Source organism: Physeter macrocephalus, chromosome 20 (genome assembly GCF_002837175.3).
Source record: "Physeter macrocephalus isolate SW-GA chromosome 20, ASM283717v5, whole genome shotgun sequence".
In the NCBI taxonomy this organism is placed as follows: Eukaryota; Metazoa; Chordata; class Mammalia; order Artiodactyla; family Physeteridae; genus Physeter; species Physeter macrocephalus.
This window is the reverse complement of record NC_041233.1, coordinates 104,272,746-104,294,861: the sequence shown is the minus strand read 5'-3', so window position 1 is coordinate 104,294,861 and position 22,116 is coordinate 104,272,746.

Below are 22,116 nucleotides of genomic sequence, written 5' to 3'. Positions count from 1 at the left end.
ACCTAACAGAGAATAACTTCTATTGCACCTTCTAAAATTCTCACTACATGCAAATAATTAAATATATGATCCCTTCCTTCAAAGAGTTTATAGAGATTAAGAGTACAAGGGGAGAATGGGTAATTTTTCCCAAGGGATGCTTCTTTAATAAGTCCTTTAATTCAATATTGGGCACAAAAGTATTGCACTGACTCAGTGATCAGTTTAAATATTTCTTATGTATATACTATCATTTCCAGTAATCATAATACTTTCAGGGTACAAGAGCTTCAAGTCATGTATCTTTTTTGAGAATACATGTGTATTGAGAAGCAGGGCAAAAAGAACCTCACTTCACTGATATAAATAAATTGGTTGGTACCCAAAATTACATAAAGTTTGTTTAAGTGGACATTTGTAGGTGGATAAAGGAATAAAATATTCTGGTTTAGTCACTTTAAAATTAGTTTTGTCAATGTTTTTCACAATGATTTTTCATTTATTGACTTTTATTTTCATCATTTTATGCCCATAATATTGTCTATAAGATTTAGTTATTTTTTATATCTGATATTTACCCTTCCTAGATATGGTGAACATACAATCTTAGGACATGAAAACAAGAAGAGAATGAAGTGAAATATTTAACGTGCCAAGAGAAAAAAACAAACAAACTAACACCAACACCAATGCAGGACAGCATTTTGCATCCTGCAAAAGTATCTTTCAAAAGTGAAGGAGAAATAAAGACCTTCCACAGAAAACAAATTTTGAGAGAATTTGTTGTCAGTAGACCTGCCTGGCAAGAAATGTTAAAAGAAGTTCTTTGGAGAGAAGGAAAATGACATATGTCAGAAACTCAGATCCTTTCCTAAAAAACGAAGAGTGCCAGAGAAGGACTAAGTGAAGGTGAGAAAATAGAGGCTCAAAGAGACCACTCAGTCTAGAATCAAACACAGTTGCTCTAGCTCCAAAAATTGCATTCTTTCCACTCCATCAGAGGATGGAGTCTTAGGGGACAGCTATGTTTAAGAGACAAAAGGAAATAGCTCATTGAATAGAAGAATGTTCAGTGGGTGTGATGTTATGGAGACCAAGAGAAGACAGAGTTACAAGATGGTGGAACTGGAAAACAGTGCTAGATATTGCAAAGAGAGTAAGGAGAATGAGAAGTGATAAAAGGCCACCTGATTTGGTGAAAAAGTGGTTGCCAGTTACTGTGGACAGTTGCAGGGGTCTTTGCCTATAAAAATGAAGGTGCCTGCTTGAAGCAAAACCTTAACCTCTCACACCCTGCAATGGTACTGATGGAGAAACTCCTACAATTCAATTCAACCAATATCTGAAGGTCACTGAATATGGCTAATCAGGGAAGCCAAAACCCTTGCTCTCAAGCAGCTCACAACTTAATTTGGGACACTAGTTTTTAGACATGAAGACAACTAGAGAACACACGGACAGAAGGGTAACTAACTAAGGCACTGACTTCTTCCCCTTCCACATCTGCCTTTGTCCTGCTACCCTTCTTCTGCTGCGGGTCAGGAGAGGACAAACAGAATTAATCCGCTGCACCAATCTCAGGCTTAAGTGAGACTTGTCAGAAAAGCATTCAGCTGCCACAGTGTCTGAAATGTCAACATTTTCATCAGTATCATCAGTTCCTTCTATTAAGAATTTAAGAAAAAAAAAGAGAATAGCTACCATTGATATTCCTTCATCTCCACGCATTTCACAAGTCTTTGTTACTCCATAAAATAAGAAAAAATTAACGGCCAAATTTTTGAGATAACAGTATGTTTTGATCCAAAAATCAAGATTTCTGCTACTGCATATATCTATTTTGTACATGTAAGAGTAGAAGTTTTTAATTCAAAAGTTTCAGGCAGTATTGAAAAATCCTGAAAAGAATATACATATTTTTTGATACTCAGTGTATTTTTTAAACGTCTGTATGATTTGAAGTTTTACATTGAAAAATCTCCAGCAATATTAGAAAATATCTATTATACAAATGTTAGTAGCAGCATTATAAACATGATTAACAATTCAATAAAAAGATAATACTTATATCTTCATAAAAAGATGTAATAAAACTTCTAACAATCATATAGTTTCCCCCCCAAAAAACAAATCAAGTCAATAATTTTTATATTACTTACACATAATTCTCTAAAGTATTCTCAAAGTTGGACAGTGACATTTCTTCACAAAGAAAAAGAGCAATGCTCTATGCCATTGTTTGTTTTATCTGTAAATGTTCTGAATATGCATAATAAGCTACAGTGTCTTATGAACTTGCAATAACAAGGATCTGAATATTTTACCCCCTTGGAGTCTGAAATAACCTTTGAGGAAAGATACTCCATTTTCTGGAGAGAGTTGAAAGGATTGGTATAAGTTCTTTCTTCTTATTATTTAATAACTACCTGGTAACCTGTAGAAAAACATCAAATACATCTAAAGAAAGGGGTTTGTTACTTTTAGAATGACCATGTACCTTTCACAGGTGATACCTGGTAGAAGTTTCATTCAACTATTTCAAGTGATATAGGAATACAAGAGGAGGCTGTACTGCTACTAGAACTATAATCATTGGCCAGTTGTCAGTTGTTTCTAAGTCTCCTCACTACAGTTAATAATATCCAGGAAGTTCTATTGAAGGTCACCATTCAGGAAAAGATATCAGAGATTAAAGCGCAAACAACAGCAGAGAGTTATCTAAAGGAACAGGAACATAGCATCTCCTGAAATTGAGAGATCTAGCCTGCGAGCAATCACATAAGAGCCCAGGAAACAGAGTGCCACACAGCGCTCAGTATAAATATCCCTCCTGGAGGGATTAAAATATCCTTGAGGCCATGATCTCTATGAGATACTGAAAGACAGTGGGATATTGTAGGACTGTTCTCCACAATGTACCAAGTAGCAGCAAGGATGTGGAGCTCGGACACTCAGAAATTGCTGGTGGGAATATAAAACTGGAAAACAATTTGGAAGTTTCTAAGAAGTTAAACATGCATTTATCATATGTGCCAGAAAATTCACTCCTAGATATCTACCCATGAGAAGTTAACACTTAGGTATATACAAAAATTCACGTGTGAATATTTATAGAAACTTTATGCATAATAGGCAAAAACAGAAGCCAACTTAATGTCTTTTAATTGGTAAATAAACATACTTAATTGTTAATCACAGCTTGTTTGTGGATGCCCTTTATAAAGCTGAAGATGTTCCTTTATATTCCTCACTTGTCGAGAGTTTTTGTAATGAATGGGGTTTAAACTTTTTCTGCATCTATTGAAACGATTCTATGTTTTTACTTCTTTTTTACATTGATATGGCAGATTACACTGTTTGATTTTCAACTGTTAAATGAACCTTGCATGTCCAGGATGAAACATACTTTGTTATGATCTATTATATGTGTCACTGAGTTCTACTTAATAAAATCGTCTTGATAAATTTTGTGTTTATGCTCAAGAGATCATATAATAGCCTGTAGTTGGCTTATCTTGAAATGTCTTTCTCTGGTTTTGGTAGCATGGTAATTATTCCGTCATAAAATCAGTTGGGAAATATCCGTTCCTTTTCTATTTCTAGGGAAAGTTTGTATAGAATTTATATTATTTCTAAGAATTCACCAGTGAAGTCATTTATGCATGGAGTTTTCATTTTTGGAAAGTTTTAAACTATAGATCAAGTTCTTTAATACACATAGACTATTTGGATTATTTATTTCTGCCTCGTGAACTTTGGTACTTCATAGATTTCAAGGCATTTGCCCACTTCATCTAAGTTATAGGATGTAAGGACATGAAATATTTCCTAATATTTCTCATATTTTAATAACCTCAGAGTCTTTTGAGGTTCCCACTTTTTTAAAATTCTTGATATTGATAATCTGTATCTTCTCTCTCTCTCTCTCTCTCTCTTTTTAAATTGGTCTGGCTATCTGTTTATTAATTAACTATTTAAAAAAACTTTTTTGTTTTATTGATTTTTTTCTGTTTTCAACTTCATTAATTTATGATTGCATCTTTACTATTTCCTTCCTTCTTGCTTGTTTTGGCTTTATTTCCTTTTAATAACTGCTTAAGGTGGAAGCTTAGATCATTGATATCTGACTTTTCTTCTTTTCTAATCGAGTATTTGATGCTACACATTTCCCTCTAAGCACTGCTTTAAACAGCACCTCACGCATTTTGAAATAGTGTCTTATTTTCATTCAACTCAATATTTCTAATTTTCTTGTGTTTTTCTCCTTCAGCAATGGGTTATTTACAAGTGTGAGGTTTAATTTTTACATATTTTCTTATTTTTCACATATGTTTCTACTACCCACTTATATTTTAATTCTACAAGGTGCAGGAAGCACAGTTTGCTTCAGTTTCTAAAATTTAATGTATCTTATTTTATGGCCCAGAATATGGTCTGTCTTGGTGAATGATTCATGTGATCTTGTAGAGAAGGTGAATTATTCTGCTATTTTGTGCTCTATAAATGCAATTAGTGTTTTTCAGGTTTTCTACATCCTTACTAATTTTCTACTTGCTATATCAATTACTGAAAAAGCATTGTTGAAGGCCCTTACTATAACTGTGACTACTAACTGTCTGCAAATTACCTGTAATTGACTCTTTTTCTTTTATTTCTAATAGGTTATACTTTATATATTTTGAAGCTATGTTGTTAGCTGCGTACACATTTAGATTATGATGGCTTCTTCGTGAATTGACCCTTTAACATTATAAAATATAGGACGGTTATTGCTCTGGAGTCTACTTTCTTCTGATTACTGTCTGCGTGATATGTCTTTTTCCACTCTTTTCCCCTTAAACCTATTTGTATTTGATAAGTAACTTTATATCTCTGTATCTTGGTTTTCTTCTTTGTTAAAGATATAATAATATCTGTCCTGCCTGCCTCTTAGGGCTATTGTAAAGGTTAGATGAGATAATGTATATGAAAATTCTTATGTAAGCACTGTGACCATTATTTTATGATTTTACAGGTCTTGTAAAAAAACAGTATTTCAGGAAGATTAATTTATCAGACGTATAAAGAATGGATGAGGTGGACTAGGTTAGAGGGTAAGAATCATATTTGGAGACAGTTTCAGCAGTCTGGTCATTAGGTGATGAGGGTCTTTAACAGCTTCAGAACTATTTAACTCATGCCCTTTATAAGACTTCCTCGCACTATTTTCAACATAACTTTATTTGATGACATGATTTTTGTTGCACATCACCTTTTGTAGGTTTTATGAAAGTAAGGAAGAGATATATTGAAAATGCTATACACCCAGCCTTGCAGAGATCCTAATATATTTTCTAGAGGTTATCCTACCACAATCAAGAATTCTGGCTTACAAAAAATTCCATGTTAAGTAAATTTCTGGAAATTTAAGAGGCTTTTTAACTGAGGAAATTTTACGATTTTTCATATGTTAACATTCATTAATAAATATACTTTATATCCGTGTATAGAATATCACAAGGGGTAGGAGCTGCTCTTTTGTCCTCCTGGAAAAATCCCATATTCCACAGGAATATATGATTAATCAAACTGCCTGATGCACTGTGTTTATATAATCTAGTTTCATGTTAAATATATTATTATTTGATTAGAAAATAAATTCAAGTACCGAGGATATTTAAAAGAGCAGTCCTCAGTACCCTGGACAATTTTACATTAGCAGAGTATGGGGGGAATATTCAGATATGAACATTTTGAGATGTATCATCATCAAAATTAAACAAAACAATAGGTGTAGAAAAAAATTAAATTATAACAATGATTATAACCTGTCTAGCTCTTTCTTACCAATTTACAGTTCCTTACATTAGATTATTCAGCACTAATATTCACACAAATGCACTGGACAGATAAAACTTGTTTCCCCCTACCTTACTATGTTTTTTATTCATATTACAAGCATTAAGTAAGTAACAAAGGTACACATTCTCCATTCCATTATACTAAGTTTATTAGTATGGGGAGAAGAAATGAGGGAAAATGCATCCTACATGACTTTGCATATAAAATGTTAGAATGGTAAAATTTACACGGTGTTTAAATAATGTCACTGAAGATAAACCTGTACTCTGCATGTAGGATCATTTGTTCAGTTTGGCCCTTGTCAGGAACTAACTAAATCGTTCTTTCAAAAAGCCATAATAAAAGCTTTCTCTTTATCCTTGTACTTGAGAAAGACCATAAAAAGTATAAAGTACTCCATAAGAGAGTTATGTAATTCTTGACATTATACATTTTTTTTAGAAGAGCAATTTTCAGAGCATACTAGAGACCAGAAACATTTCCCTAATGTGGAACCTAAAAGAACTACTTTGAAGAAAGGCCAAGGGACACACCCCTCCCCCCAAAAAAGGCTTTCCTTATGTAGAGTATCTCTCTCAGCATCTATGTATAATGCAAGTATATCTGAAATTAAGAACTCCATAACTGTTGACAGTTTTATGTTTTAGTAAAGGCATGAAAGAATATTTAAATACACACCAAAAATATTTTATCAGCAAGAACAGCTTGGAGATATGATTCATATACCATAAAATTCAACTTTTTAAAGTGTATAATTCAGTACTTTTTCATGTATTCATGCAGCCATCATTATTATCTAATTCCAGAACATTTTCATCACCCCAATAGGAAAACTCATACCTATCTATTAGCAGTCACTCCCCATTTGCCCCTCCCCTAATCTTGCTTACTTCTGTCTCTGGATTTGCCTCTTCTTGACATTTCATATAAGTAGACTCATACAATATGTGGCCTTTGGTCTTGGGCCTCATTCATTTAGAATACTATTTTCAAGGCTCATTCATGTTTTATTTATTTATTTTTATTTTTTATTTATTTATTTTTTTTGTGGTACGCGGGCTTCTCACTGTTGTGGCCTCTCCCGTTGCGGAGCACAGTATCCGGACGCGCAGGCTCAGCGGCCATGGCTCACGCGCCCAGCCGCTCCGCGGCATGTGGGATCTTCCCGGACCGGGACACGAACCCGTGTCCCCTGCATCGGCAGACGGATTCTCAACCACTGCGCCACCAGGGAAGCCCACATTCATGTTTTAATTTGATTCAATACCTCATTCTTTTTTATGAATGAATAATATATAGTACGGATATACCACATTAATTTATCCATTCACCTGTTGATGAATATTTGAGTTGTTTTCATTTTTTAACTATTATAAATAAAGCTGCCATGAACATGCAATTACACTTTTTTGTGTTAACATATGTTTTCAGTTCTCTTGGATATATACCTAAGTGTGGAATTTCTGGGTCATATGATAACTCTATGCTTAATCATATGAGGAACTGCCAGGTGGTTTTCCAAAGGAACTGCATTATTTTAAATTCATACGAGCGATGTGTGAGGGTTCCAATTTTTGTACATCTTCTCCAACACATGACAGTACCTGCCTTTTTAATTGTAGCTATCCTAGTGGGAGTGAAGTAGTACCTCCATGTGGTTTTGATTTGCTTTTCCCCAATAAATAGTGATGTTAAGCATCTTTTCATGTGTTTTCATTTGTATATCTGCTGTAAATAGATGTCTATTTAAATCCTTTGCCCGTTTTTAAATTGGGTTGTCTTTTTGTTTTTTATTTTTAACTGCTCTTCATATATTCTGGATACTACCCCTTATCAGATATATGATTTTCAAATATTTTCTCCTGTTATGTTGGTTGTCTTTTCACTTTCTTGATAATATCCTTTGGAGCACAAAAGTTTCAATTTTTTTATTTTTATTTTTTAAGATATTTTATTGAAGTATGATTGACATTTAAAAAGCTGTACATATTTAATGTATACAACTCGAGTTTGGACATAATATACACCCATGAAGACATCACTACCATCAACATCATAAACATACCCATCACTTCCCAAAGTTTCCTCTTAGCTTTATTAGTAGTAGTAGTAGTAGTAGTAGCAGTAAGTACGCACAAAGTTTCAATTTTGATAAAGTCCAACTTACCTACTTTTGCTTTGGTTTTTTGTGCTTTATTATTATCTGAGAAATCAATAACTAATAATGAAGATTATGTTTTTTTACCTATGTTTTTTTCTAAGAATTTCATAGCTTTGGCACTTAAATTTAACTCTTTGGTCCACTCTAAGTTAATTTTTTATATGAAATGAGGTAGGGGTCGAGCTGCATTTTCTACATGTAGAAATCCAGTTCTCTTAGCAACTTTTGTAGAAAAGACTATTCTCTCACTATTGAAATGTTTTGGCATCTGTTGAAAATCAATGAACCATTAATGTGTGGGTTTATTTCTGGACTTTCAATTTTATTCCATTGATCTATATATCTATCTGTATGGTTGTACACATAGTCTTGATTATTTGTAAAACTCTTGATAGTTCCATCTTAAATTTTGAATTGGGAAGTAAGTCCTCTAATTTTTTTCAAGATTGTATTGCTTATTATGGGTCCTGGTATTTCCATAGAAATTTAAGGATCAGCTTGTCAATGTCAGGGGGCAAAAAGTGTTTGAGACAAACTGTTTGATTCTGTAGATAAATTTGCCATACTAACAACATTGTCTTTCAATCCTTGAACACAGATATATATATATTTACTTTGATCATCTTTAATTTCTTTCAACAATGTTTTGTAGTTGTAAGTGTACAAGTCTTGAGCTTCTTTCATTAAATTTATTCTTACGTATTTTTTGTTATTGTAATTGTTTTCCTAATTTTATTTTTTGATTGTTCACTGATAATATATAGAAATACAATTGAATTTTGTATATCAGTTTTTATCATTTAATCTTGAATTTGTTTATCATCTCTAAGTGTTTTGAGTTGTTGTCCTTAGAATTTTGTATATACATTATCATGTCATCTGCAAATAGACAAAGATTTACATTTTCCATTCAATTTGGATGTTTTCTTTTTTTTTTTTTTTTTTGGTTTAGTTTTCCTGCATAAAATCTGTAGCACAGTATTGAATAGAAAGGGTGGGAGTGAATTTCTTTCTTTTTCCTAATCTTCGGTGGAAAACATTCACAGTTGCACTATGAAGTATGATGTTAGTGGGGTTTCTCATAGATTTTTGTTAGGGACTGAATGTTTGTGTCTTCCCAAAATTCATACATTGAAACCCTAACCCTTGATGTGGTAGTATTAAGTGGTCAGAATTGAAGGAAGAAATATGCAGTTCAACTAAAAATGTTTGGAGACTTCAATACTCCCCTTTCAATAATGAATGGAGCAACTAAAGAGAAAATCAACATAAAAATAGAAGACTTGAATAACAGTATAAACCAGCAGATATAACAGTGTATCTGAATCCTAATTATAGGAAAGCATTGTTTCTAATTTTATTCCTTGATAAATCTGGAGAACTGTGTTCAATTCTAGGCACATGCGAAGTGGTACACTGGACCAAGTGCCAAAGAGAACAACCAGGAATGAGATGCTTTACAAAGTGAGACAGAGTTGAAATGATGGCTAATTTAGAGCATTTAGATGAGAGGACATAACCAGAAATCTGGCAGTTTTCTTCTAATGTTTAAAAGACTATTGTAAGGAAAAAATAGTGTGCTCATACTGTATTATCACATGAAGCAGAATTGGGATCAATGAGATGTTTGTTTCATCATTAACAGATACAACTCAATTTATAGAATAATATTAAAAGATGAGATATTCAAAGATGGAATAAGATGATGAAGGAGATGACTAATATTCAACCCTTTATAGCAGCAAAGATAGGGCAGAAAGGTACAAGTAGAGATTTAAGAAACAGATGGGATTTTGATCTAGAAGTCTTTTCTAACCTTGAGATTTGTATTCTATTATTCTATAATCTATCATTTGATTCTTTTATATCATCGCCAATATGAGTGTTTGACCTTTCATGTACTCTGGCTTCCTACCATCTAACCACTAAGATTAGAAGTAGTGGGCCTCAAAGGTTCTAACTCTCTAATTATAAGGACCTAGTCAGGTGCACTATAATTATTTATTTAAAAGTATCAGGTGGAGGGAAAAATAATTCTTTTATATATATCTCAAAGAGTCCAAAATTTTTAGAGGCGGTGTCATTCATGCAATGTCTTAAGCAGAAAAGGACTTAGAGAATGACACATCTCTCTCAATTAGTCAGCAATTTCCTTTATTTCTCATCTTCATTACAACAAAATGTATTAACATTGAGTGACAATTTTATAACTAAGAGTTGTTTGATAAAGTCCTCTATTGCTTTTTCCCCAAAAAAGTTCATGCTTTGTTTATTAGATGGAAGGCAAGAAAAAAATGGAAGGGAAAGTTTGGCTGATGGTTTGTGATTCTGAGTCATTTTATAGACTAGAGCATACAATCAAATCCATGGTTATATCCTTATTCCTTTCTGAGGAAAGGTTTTTCACAACCACAATTTTGGCAGACATCTTCTGTTGTGGAGATCAGGAGTAAAACAAATGTTTATTGTTAGACTCTGTCTGGCCACGAAAATTATCATAGCAGAAAATACCCCTTTTTCGGTAAACACTGTACTCATGGACTGAAAAAGCATGCTGAGCTAATTCCAGAAATGATGCTCTAACAAGTAAAACATTAGTTGGAGACAACAATGTGGTCACAGATGTAAGACCATCAGAAAAACAAAAATGAAACTAAATACACACTAAAACAGTACAAACACATATACAGATCCTCTTGTGGTTAGGGGAATGGTAATGATGCTTTGTGGTGATTTTGTTTATGATACAAACTTCAAGAGAGCAAAAGTTTTTCTGGAATCCTTGGGTATATTACATTTGTTAAATCTTATTTTAGAATCTATTTATCCGTCTATTTACTTTTAGTAAGTAGAAGGAAGAGAAGAATGGCTAATTCAAAATTCTTAGATCTATTCCTTTAAGAAGTATGAGAAGATATTAATAGGAAAACGAAACAAAACAAACAAATGTGGATTATTCAGGGTATACTGGCTTTGCTCAGTTGGAATTTTTTTTATCTTGCCTGAGTTTTCTCACCAGCCTCTGTCTAACATAGTGAAATTTTGAAATAACAGTTTCATGTAGTAGACAACAAATCAGGGACATAACTCAATATTGTTAACACTGTGAAATCTCACAGTTTCAGAAATTTTCATTAATTAACTAAGCATATGTGATAATCTATAATCCTGTATTATGGAGTTATTGTGAGTTGTGAGATTATTTAATAAAGATAAATAAGAATTTTCTCATTTCAACCTCTAAAGCCTGCAGGAAGCTGCTAACAACAAATAAAATAAAATTTCTAGCCTGATCGCTAAATTAATGACAGCTTACATACACACTTGACCAACTAGTCTGTTTTTTACATTATCAAGAATTCTTTGAACTAAACTCAGAATTACATTTTGGAAACTGATTTAAACTTACTTAATGATGTTAATAGCATCAGAAAGCATAACTTTTGGATTCACTATTCTTTGGAATTGTTTTGGATTTGATCTTGATTGAAAAGGGTTTGGCACTCAGCCTGAGGTACTATCTGTTTTAACATTAAAAATTAATTTTTTTGCAGCTTTCTTAAAAATTGGAATGTTCTCTTTGGCACCACCTGAAAGAATTTTTGTTGGAAAAGATGTTAACATGCATACTTTCGAAATATTATCAACCTTCAGTTTTTAAATTTTGGTGATTTTTTTTTTTTTTGGTCAAACAAAACTAAAAGAAAAATATAAAAGAGTAACGTTCAGCTAAGGTAGTGGCCAAAAATTAAGCTGATGAAATGTCTTTAATTAATGTGTAAAAAACAACAAAAAAAGTTCCCTATCTCATACATGCCAATTTCTAGTAGTTTATTAATGTCAAATTTAAAAAAATAACAGGACTTGGATATTATTGCTATTGAAAGGACACTGTGTGAGGCAGGGGTTACAAATGTGACAACAGGTATTTGCATTGATTTGTCTCTGCTACATTTTGATGTGAAACATGTTCAACTGTATTTTGATCAGCATTTTCAACGAAAATTATTAACCATGTTGCAATAAAAAATAAATCTAAAAAACTGTCAAATATTGTTCCCCAACCATCGTTATCTTCCCTAATCCCAGCTTTGCAGTGTAGCTCATTATTGCATGTCCTCTGAATTGATTTTACTCTCTAGAGTTTCAGAGAACTGTTTTCAGTCTACTGTTTACTGTTATTCCTATGCAGATTTGCAATATTGGAAAGCTAGCTGCATGATTTACTGTTGTCTATTTGGAATCCTTTCAAGAGAAAGGCACTGCAATTGATCTTAATAGGGACATGTTTACAGAGAATTTAGCCTAAAGAGTACAACTAAAACTTCTTAGATTGCTTTAATACTGAAAGAGGAAACACACAGTAATTTGCTTGTGTATCAATACGTGCTTTTCGTAATACAAGGAAAAGTTAATTGCCAAAACACAATTTTTGAAAAGCAATTTACTGCTGCCTTGCTGAAGCTTCCCTTTTTTGTTTTACTAAGAAAAATACTACAAAAGAGATATGTGATGTCAAGTTAGTGACAGGTTGGGGGAATGAAAAAAACAGCTGAATTATGTCAAAAACATTACATGTGATGCTGATAACCGTTATGCTATTTCTTCTTCCCAAAATATGTATGAGTATTTTTCTCTGAGTTTCACTCAGATATGGCAACATATTGCCTCAACTTAATCAGATCAAAGGTCCTTCTCTTTTAGGTATAAGTAAAATGAGACCTAAAAAATAACAATAAAAGAGGAAGTAGATCTTTACTGTTATCTACTAGAAAGTTTCTAAGTTTACAAAATCTTAAATAGCTTTATAGTTTTTGAACTCTCTTTTCAATACATAGTAGTAATTCGCTTGACCACATATTCTGAACCAAAAATTGGGACCCATGTCCTAAGATCTCTCATCATCCTGCCCCAGAACTAGGACATACTTTTTAGAAACTTGTGCTGGTAAGTGTAGAGCATGAGCAACATGAGTAAAATGACTAAAACCAAAGTCTCATACATTTTGATGAGGTGAAAACTGACCCCCTAGAGGGGTCTACGTAGTATCTTCTCTATTTGGGAAACTATGCTACAATTCAGAAACAGAGATTTCATGTCCTTTGCTTTAAGGAGCTTATTTTTACAACCCAGAGGCAGACATGTTTGCAGCAGGTGTGAGCTGCAGAGATGTCCAGAGGAAGAAAGGGAAGGCTCCTAGAGGTGGTCGTTTTGCAATGCTAAGTGAGTTTGTGTGGTCATGGATTCCAAAAGTAGCTCTTTGGAGAAAAATCAGCACTGTAAAAGTGCTTTTCAAATAGATGAGTAAAGCATAAAATATAAAATTTATAAAAATTAATGGTTATATCTTGTTTATATTTTCCTATCTGTAATATAACCAGGTCACTATTTTTGCTAATCATAAGTAATATAATTAATAATCATAATAATCATTTAGCCATTAAGGAATTTGGGGATGAAGTGATTCACTTTTGCACCTGAAAGCAAATTTTCAATAAAATTGAAGACTAAATATTTTTATTTTAAAATAGTAATCTGGGCTGTACATTTTTAAGGGCAGCATGAAGAAGTCAGGCAATTCTAATCTGCAGAATCTAAAAATATAGACAAAAATAGTAAAAACAATCAATTCAGGGCATTGAAAAGTGGCCAAATAACCAGCAACAACGTGAGAAATGTTTATTCATGAAAACTACCTACTACATTAAGTAAAAAGACCATTTTTTTTTAAACCAAGGATATTCCCATTCTCCCCAACTCACAGATTTGCCAGGTGGAGGAATGGAGGTGGTAGACGTATTGAATAGTTTAGGGGTAATCAACAAGGCAGCTAAGTGTTAAAGAATGATACTGCTGAAGTGAGAAAGGCTCACTCACAGAGAAAACATGTATCAAAGGGCTGAGACAATAAACACAAGACTGAACAAGTTCTAAACTGTACATGTGTGAGGAGATGTTAGAGAGCACTGTGAAAACAGAGCTCCTGCAAAGACTTGTGAATATGCTGCATCTTTGAGTGCATTCTTCAACCTGAGCAATGCTCAGGTGGCAAAGAGTGGAAACCTTTCTGGCTTGAGGTGTCTCAACATAACCTCTGCATAAATAATTGCATAATCACTAAACAACAGAGTTGAATGAAAGACCTCAGGAAGGTAGACAGAAAAAAAAAAACACAAAGAAAAAGCCTGATATGAGACGTTAGTGGCTGCACACTATTTTGCAGTTGAGTCCAGGCAAGTTAACTGATTATTAAAGCAAAGCAAACGAAACAAAACTAACAACCCTCTGAAGGACAAAACAGAATCCAGAGTTGCTACCTGGTATCGTCTACAATGTTTAATATTCAAACAAAAAATATAATATACAAAAGACCAGCCCCCCCCCCAAAAAAAAACCATTGATAGAAACTTTGAGTAGGCACAGATTTTGAATTTAGCAAAAGGGACTTCAAAACATGTATAATAAATAGGTTCAAATAATCAAAGGAAGATATGTTTAAATAATAAATAAAAATTGCTAAGTGTGGGTAAATAGGAAATATCAATGAGAATGGAAACTATGAAAGAGATAGTGAAAATTCTAGAGACTGAAAAGCACAATACCTGCAATGAAAAAAAAAAAAAATCACTAGAGGACACAACAGCAGATTTGAGATGGCAGAATAATCAGTGACCGCAAAGTTAGACGAGTAGAAATTATCTGATATGAAGAACAAATTTTAAAAAATGAAGAAAAACAAGACCATCAGTAATACATGGAATAATTTTCAACATTCCAATAGAGCAGTAACTGAAATTCCCAAAAGACAGGAGACAGACATGGGGCAGAGAGCAAAATTTAAATTATGACCAAACACTTCCCAAATTTTATGAAAATTTAAAATTTGTAGGCCCCCAAAACTCAATAAACCCCAAGTAAGATTAAAGCAAAGAAAATCACGACTAGACATACAAACTACTATAAGCCATAAGGTGTACAGGTGTGTGTGTGTGTGTGTGTGTGTGTGTGTGTGTGTGTCTGTGTAGCAAGAGTGTGCTTATTTATGTTAGAATATGAGGTGGGTTAGTACCCCAAACTGTAGTCCTGAATAACGTAAGCCAGGAAGTGAGTCCAGAACAGAAAGAATAGGGCTGAGAACATGCCTCTAAGGAAGACTCACATTTAAGGAACAGGTGTAGATACAGGGTTTACAGTTTCAGAAACTGAATAGTCTGAGAGATGATGTGGTCTGGTGATCAGTCATGGGAGAAGGTTAAGAGAAGCAAAAGAAAGTTCTCTTGATTCAGGAAGGTCAAAGCTATGTGAAGCCAAGTTAATGGTATCAATGTGGATGTTAAGTTAGCATGGAAGATGGAAGGGTACATAATGGGAAAAAAGACATGATCCAATTGATACAGAAATGTGACCAATGACCATATAAAAAGGGTGAGCGCCAAAATCTTTCGAAACTTAAAGGCAAGGAGAAATGGGGGAAGTTCTTATGCTAGTTGTTATATTTTCAATGTGATTCAAGCAGGAAAGGAGAAACCCTTTTAGTACTGTGTGTTGCAGCGCTTAAAATAATAAGAAATTTTCTTACTGCAAAGCCTTTTTTTTTCTAGCAGCCCTACCAACTGTGGTATATCTGCCAGAGGAAAATGTAAAGTGTGCCCCGCTGAATATATTCACACAAACTTAGACCTGAAGTTTCACTTTCTGAAATAGACTGGTAAAATCTAGCTCCCTAAGAAAAGCTTAACACTGCCTTACTAGTCAGGGCTCCAAGATAGCTCTTTGCAGTTATGTGAAATGAAGAGTGGATTGTCATCCTCCAAAGCTTTGCTCTTTGGTTGAACCTGTAATGATTTGCTTTGCCTTTTATTGCTTGAGAGAGTAAGGGAAGAGGAACTGCTGAGTTATTGTAATAAAAAGGTTTGCCCTGGGATTTCTGCAGCCACCAACCCAACCGTAAGGTTCTATTTTCTAGTTCAGCATTTGCCTTTTTCACTGTGACTTTCGTTTGTACCTGGCAATAATAAATAATCCACCTCACCACAGCTACCCGTAGCATGGAATTCAAAAGCCATTCAATATCAAACTCTCCCTTTGGAACTCTCACGTACAGAGCCACATCCCCAATATTCAGAGATAACAGAAAGTTAGTAGTTTAAAATACCTTTGTGGTGCTGCAAAGAACATACAGCAAAGCAGGACCAGCATAATTCAAACTTTCTCAAGCAGTCAAAATTCCCAACTCATTAAAATGACTAATAATATTGCTCTGTATTTATATAGTGTCCTCCTACAAAGCATCTTAAAATGTTTTATTAATATTTTCTCATTTACTCTATGTTCATCTCTACGAAATATGCAGTGAGAGTTGTAACTGCTATTTTTCCTTGCTCTACCTGTGGTTAATGGGATGTCTGGCACGGTGAGGCCATAAACTGAAGGTCATTCTGTGGATTGGTGATTACAAGAGTTCCTTTTATTTGTTTTCCCTTCTTTGCTTTATGGGCAATGAAAATGTCGTGTGTGTGTGTGTGTGTGTGCGTGTGCGTGTGCGTGTGCGTGTGTGTTACGCGGGCCTCTCACTGTTGTGGCCTCTCCCGTTGCGGAGCACGGGCTCCGGACGCGCAGGCTCAGCGGCCATGGCTCACGGGCCCAGCCGCTCCGCGGCATGTGGGATCTTCCCGGACCAGGGCATGAACCCGTGTTCCCTGCACCGGCAGGCGGATTCTCAACCACTGAGCCACCAGGGAAGCCCGAAAATGTCTCTTTAATTCAGGTTTTTAGTTCTCTTATTATAGGTGAGACTGTGTCTTATTGAGTATAACTGACACACTCTCACCTACGACAAGAGACATATAATTGGGCTAAGTTATACACTAAATTCATGATAATATTGATAAACTTCTGTTTAAGTTCTTAGCCATTAACTAAATATTTTCACAATAGTTATTTTTTTTTCTGACAGGCAGTGGGGAAAAACTGTTGTGAAAAGTAAGAGGGAAATCATTTATCAGTACAGTAATCCTACATTTCTGCTTTTGAAGAAATCACAATTCAGGAGAGGAGAAAATTCATGAAAAGCATTAAAATTATCTGAATAAAATTTTACTTAACATATGTGGAAACACCTCCTAACAGTTTTGTGTAAGAATGGTAGTATTTTAAATGGATGTCTTCACATTCTTATAAGAGGTAACACTGCAGAAAATAAATAGGATATTTTATTTATGACCAAAATAGCTTCACTAAAAAAATGACATTTTAAAGTAGCCATATTCATTTGGTTATTTTGATGACTTTATATTCACTTCCCTGAAATTCATTTTGTTACTGGATTGTTCAGTTGTGACAACGTTATCTTGTATCTCTGTGCTTTTGCCATACTGTTCCATCACTCTAAACATACCATAGTTATGTCATCTTTTTGAAGTCCTTTCTGAGCCCCACAAAAATGTAGGTCCCTCCTTCCACTGGACCTCACTGCATGATGCAAAAGTATGTGTACTGTAGCTCTCATTCCAACTTTCAAATATGTATTTATGTACAGCCCTCTTTTATACTGTGACTTGCTTGAAGGAAAGGGAGCATTACTTATTAATCACAGGCCCAGTGCCTGGCATATGATACACTCTAAATGTGAAGAATGAATGATTTAATCAGCTTTTGCTGATTCCACTCTATCTTATTCCTGCTTTACTCCATTTACTTACTGAATGAGTCAGTAACTAAATAAATGATAAACGAATGAATGAATGAATGAAGGCATTCAACTGATCAATAAATGGCTTGTGATAGACTTAGTAGAAGAGCACTTCAGTAGAGTGCTTGGCTTTCAGGATCTGTGAGTCATTAAGCTATGTGCAAACTCAGCTATTGACCAGGGCCTCTTGGTCCACACAATTAAGTCACAATGAAGAAAGGTATAGCTACTGGTTACATTTTGTGGGTACTGTTGTTCATAAATGTGTCCATTTATGTTTTCTTATTTTCAAAAGGATATTCCTTTCTGTCTTGAATATCTACCATTAGTCAAGTTACTAGCACAGAATTTAAAAATATTCTCTTCATCCCTCTCTCTCTCCTGTCCCCAGACACAGGTAGTTCCACAAGAATTCTAAGTATTTAAACTCATTCTGTGCTTTAACACCAGTGGAACATGGAAGGTTAATCCCATATTCTGCCAATGATTGACATATCTTCACTCACATTCTCTTCTCCATGAGTCTCCACCACTTTTTAATCACCCTTTGGGTTTCTCTGTCACCCTCACTCCTGATATATATATACATATATTCCTTTTAGGACAGAATTTTACACATAGTGATAAATATTCAATAGATTTTTAATATACATTAAAACCAGTGTATACTGGAAGAAAAGGTGACCATCAAAAGCCATATGACTCCAAATAGATAAAATCTTTTCTTTACCGTCTGTTCCCTTCCCATAGAACCCTTCAAAACTCCACTGAAGAAAACACAGTTTAAAGAAAATGTATATACATGTGATAACAATATTATATGTATTTATATTATGAAGTCATAAATTGACAATTTAAATATTTTGGTTTAAATTTAAAAACATATCTTTATCCTATTAAAAGGCATCCTCAGTGATATATCATTTGGTTTTAAATCATGTCACTAATAAAGGTAAAATATGCTGTGACAAGGCATTGCAGTAAGAACTTTTCCCAGATAATTAATTAACTCAGCCACCGTTAGGCATTGCCAAACAAACACAGGGATCAGTATTCTGAAAGGTTAATAAAACTATCTTTGATGGTATTTGCATAAAGTCATATAATTCAATATCTCATACAGCTCAGTGGGCATAAAGGTGTTAAAGATGCTATTATTACAATCAATTTAATTCTGGTGAAGAAGCATTTTGCAGCAGTGACTATATGGTGAAATCCACTGACAGCTCTGAAATGCTACTGAAATATGACATTAAGTGTACCTTATCAATCAGTATGTACTTGTATCATCAAAATGCATGAGTCTCCCCATATTGGCACTTTCCAAATAACAAATTACCCTGTGAATTTATTTATTTAGAATTTTGAGGATTTCACTATGTATTTCTTTTTTAAGTGAACATTAACTTTTCTAAGCACCCAAATAGACACAGTATTCTATAGAGTTTTTGATTTTTGTTGTACATGGATTCCAGACCAATATTTTCATTTGTCCATGTTTTGTGACTATCATCAGGAAGAGACTAACCAGCTATTAAGAAAAACAATGACAATTATAATGGTATAATAATTATATTTACCTTTTAATTTAATATTTACTATGTGTCAGGTTCTATTGTCATTACTATTGTTATCCTAATACTAAAGCCAGTAATGATACTGCAAGAAAAGAAAATTATAGGCCAATATCCCTGATGAAAAAAAATGTAAAAATCCTCAACAAAATATTAGCAAACTGAATTCAACAATACATTAAAAGAATTATACACCGTGATTAAGTGGTATTTATTCCAGGGATATAAGGATGGTTCAATATCCACAAATCAATCAATGTGATACACTGCATTAACAAAATGAAGGACAAAAATCAAATGATCATCTCAACAGATGAAGAAAAAGCATTTGATAAAATACAATAGCCATGCATGATAAAAGCATTCAACAGGGAGAAATAGAGGGAATGTACCTCCACATAATAAGGCCCATATATGACAATCTCACAGCTAGCAACATATTCAATGGTAAAAAACTGAAAGCCTCTCCTCTAAGCTCTGGAAGATGGTAAGGATGCCCACTTTTGCCACTTTTATTCAACATAGTACAGAAAGTTCTAGCCAGAGCAATTAGGTAAGAAAAAGAAATAAAATGCATCCCAATCAGAAAGAAAGAAAGAAAATTGGCTCTGTTTGCAGTTGACCTGGTTTTATATGCAGAAAACCTTAAAGACTGCACAAAAAATTTAGAACTAATACACTTAAGTTTAATAAAATTCAGCAAAGTTTCAGGGTACAAATCAACATACAAAACTGAGTTTTGTTTATATATGCTAGCAACAAACTATCTGAAAATGAAATTAAGAAAATAATCCCATTTAGAATAGCATTAAAAGAATAAAATATGTAGTGATAATCTAAAAATAAAAGCTACAGTAATCAAAACAGTATGGTACTGGCATACAAAAAGAAATAGAGACCAATGGAACAGAACACAAGAGCCCAGAAATTAAGCCACACATATATGATCAACTAATCTTCCACAAGCGTGGCAAAAATACACAATGGGGGAATGATAGTATCTTTAATATACGATGTTGTGAAACTGGATATCTCCAAGCAAAAGAATGAAATTGGACCCTCATCTTACACCATACAGAAAAATCAATTCAATATGTATTAAAGACTTCAAAATTATATGTGAAACCATAAAATTCCAAGAGGAAAACATAGAGAAAGAGTTTTTGACATCAGGCTTGGCAATGATTTTTTGGATACGGCACCAAAAGCACAGACAACAAAAGCCAAAAGTAGACAGAACTACATCAAACTAAAAAGCACAGCAATGTAAACCATCACAGAATGGAAAGGCCACTTAAGTAATGGGAGAAAATATATGCAAACTACATATCTGAAAAAGTGTTCATTTTCAAAATACACAAGAAACTCCTACAACTCAATAGCAATAAAAAAAAACCTTATTTTTAAATGGGCAGAGGGACTGAATAAAAATTTCTTTGAAGAAGACATCCAAATGGCCAACAGGTATATAAAAGGTGTGCAACATCATTAATAATCATGGAAATGCAAATCAAAATTACAATGAGATATCACCTCATATCAATTAGGAGGCCTATTATTTAAAAAAATGGTAGGTGTTGGCAATGATGTAGAGAAAAGGGCACTTGTACACTGTTGATGGGAATGTAAATTGGTGTGGCGACCATGGAAACCAGTATGGACATTCTTCAACAAATTAGCAAATAGAACCACCATGTGATCCAGAAATGCCACGTCTGGGTATATATCCAAAGGAATTGAAATCAGTATCTCAAAGGTATCAGTACACCCATATTTAGTGCAGCAGTAATCACAATAGCCACGATATGGAAGCATGGAAGCAACTGAAGCATTCATCAATTAATGAGTGGATAAAGGATATCTCACACACACACACACACACACATACACACACACACACACACAGGAATATAATTCAGCCTTAAAAAAAGAGGGAAACTACCTTCTGGGACAACATGGATGAACTTGAAGGACATGATGCTAAGTGAAATAAGCCAGATACAGAACAAATACTACATGACACCACCTGTACAAGAAATTTAAAATTGTGAAACTCATAGAAGCAGAGAGTAGAATGGTGGTTTCCAGGGGCTGAGGGTAAGGAAAAACTGGGAGATATTCAGCAAAGAGTACAAAGTTTCACGTGTGCACTATGAATAAGTTCTAGAGATCTCCTGCACAGCATACTGCCTCTAGTTAACAATACTGTATTGTAAACTTACATTTTTGCTAAGAGAGTAGATCTTATGTTGTGTTCTTATCACACAATTAAAAAAAATAATAGTATAAATAAATAAGATAGGAGGAAACTTTTGGTGGTAATGGCTATGTTTATGGCATAAATTGTGGTAATGCTTTCATGGGTTTATACTTATTCCCAAACTCATCAAGTTGTATATATTAAAAATTTACTTTTTGTACGTCAATCATACTTCAATAAAATGGTTTTAAAATATATAAATTTAAAAATTGAGTAACCAATCAATAAAGACACACTGGCTCAGTTACTACTAAAGGCCAGTTGTGAATAGGTCAGAATAATTGAAGGGAAGAGTGGTAAGAGAATTTTGCAGAGCTAAGGATACTCAGGAGTCAAATGATGTAAGCTGTGCAAGCCACTGTATGGACTTAATTTTTATTCACTGAGGTATTAATCCATATATATCATCCTCATCTTACCTCCTTCTCTCTAAACTGTTTCCAAGGTTTATCTTATGTCAGTACACGTAGATCCAATTCATTCACTGTAAATACTATGTAAATACTGTGCCATCTTACAAATGTACTACAATTTTCTTTTTTTTTTTTTTTTTTTTTTGTGGTACGCAGGCCTCTCACTACTGTGGCCTCTCCCGTTGCGGAGCACAGGC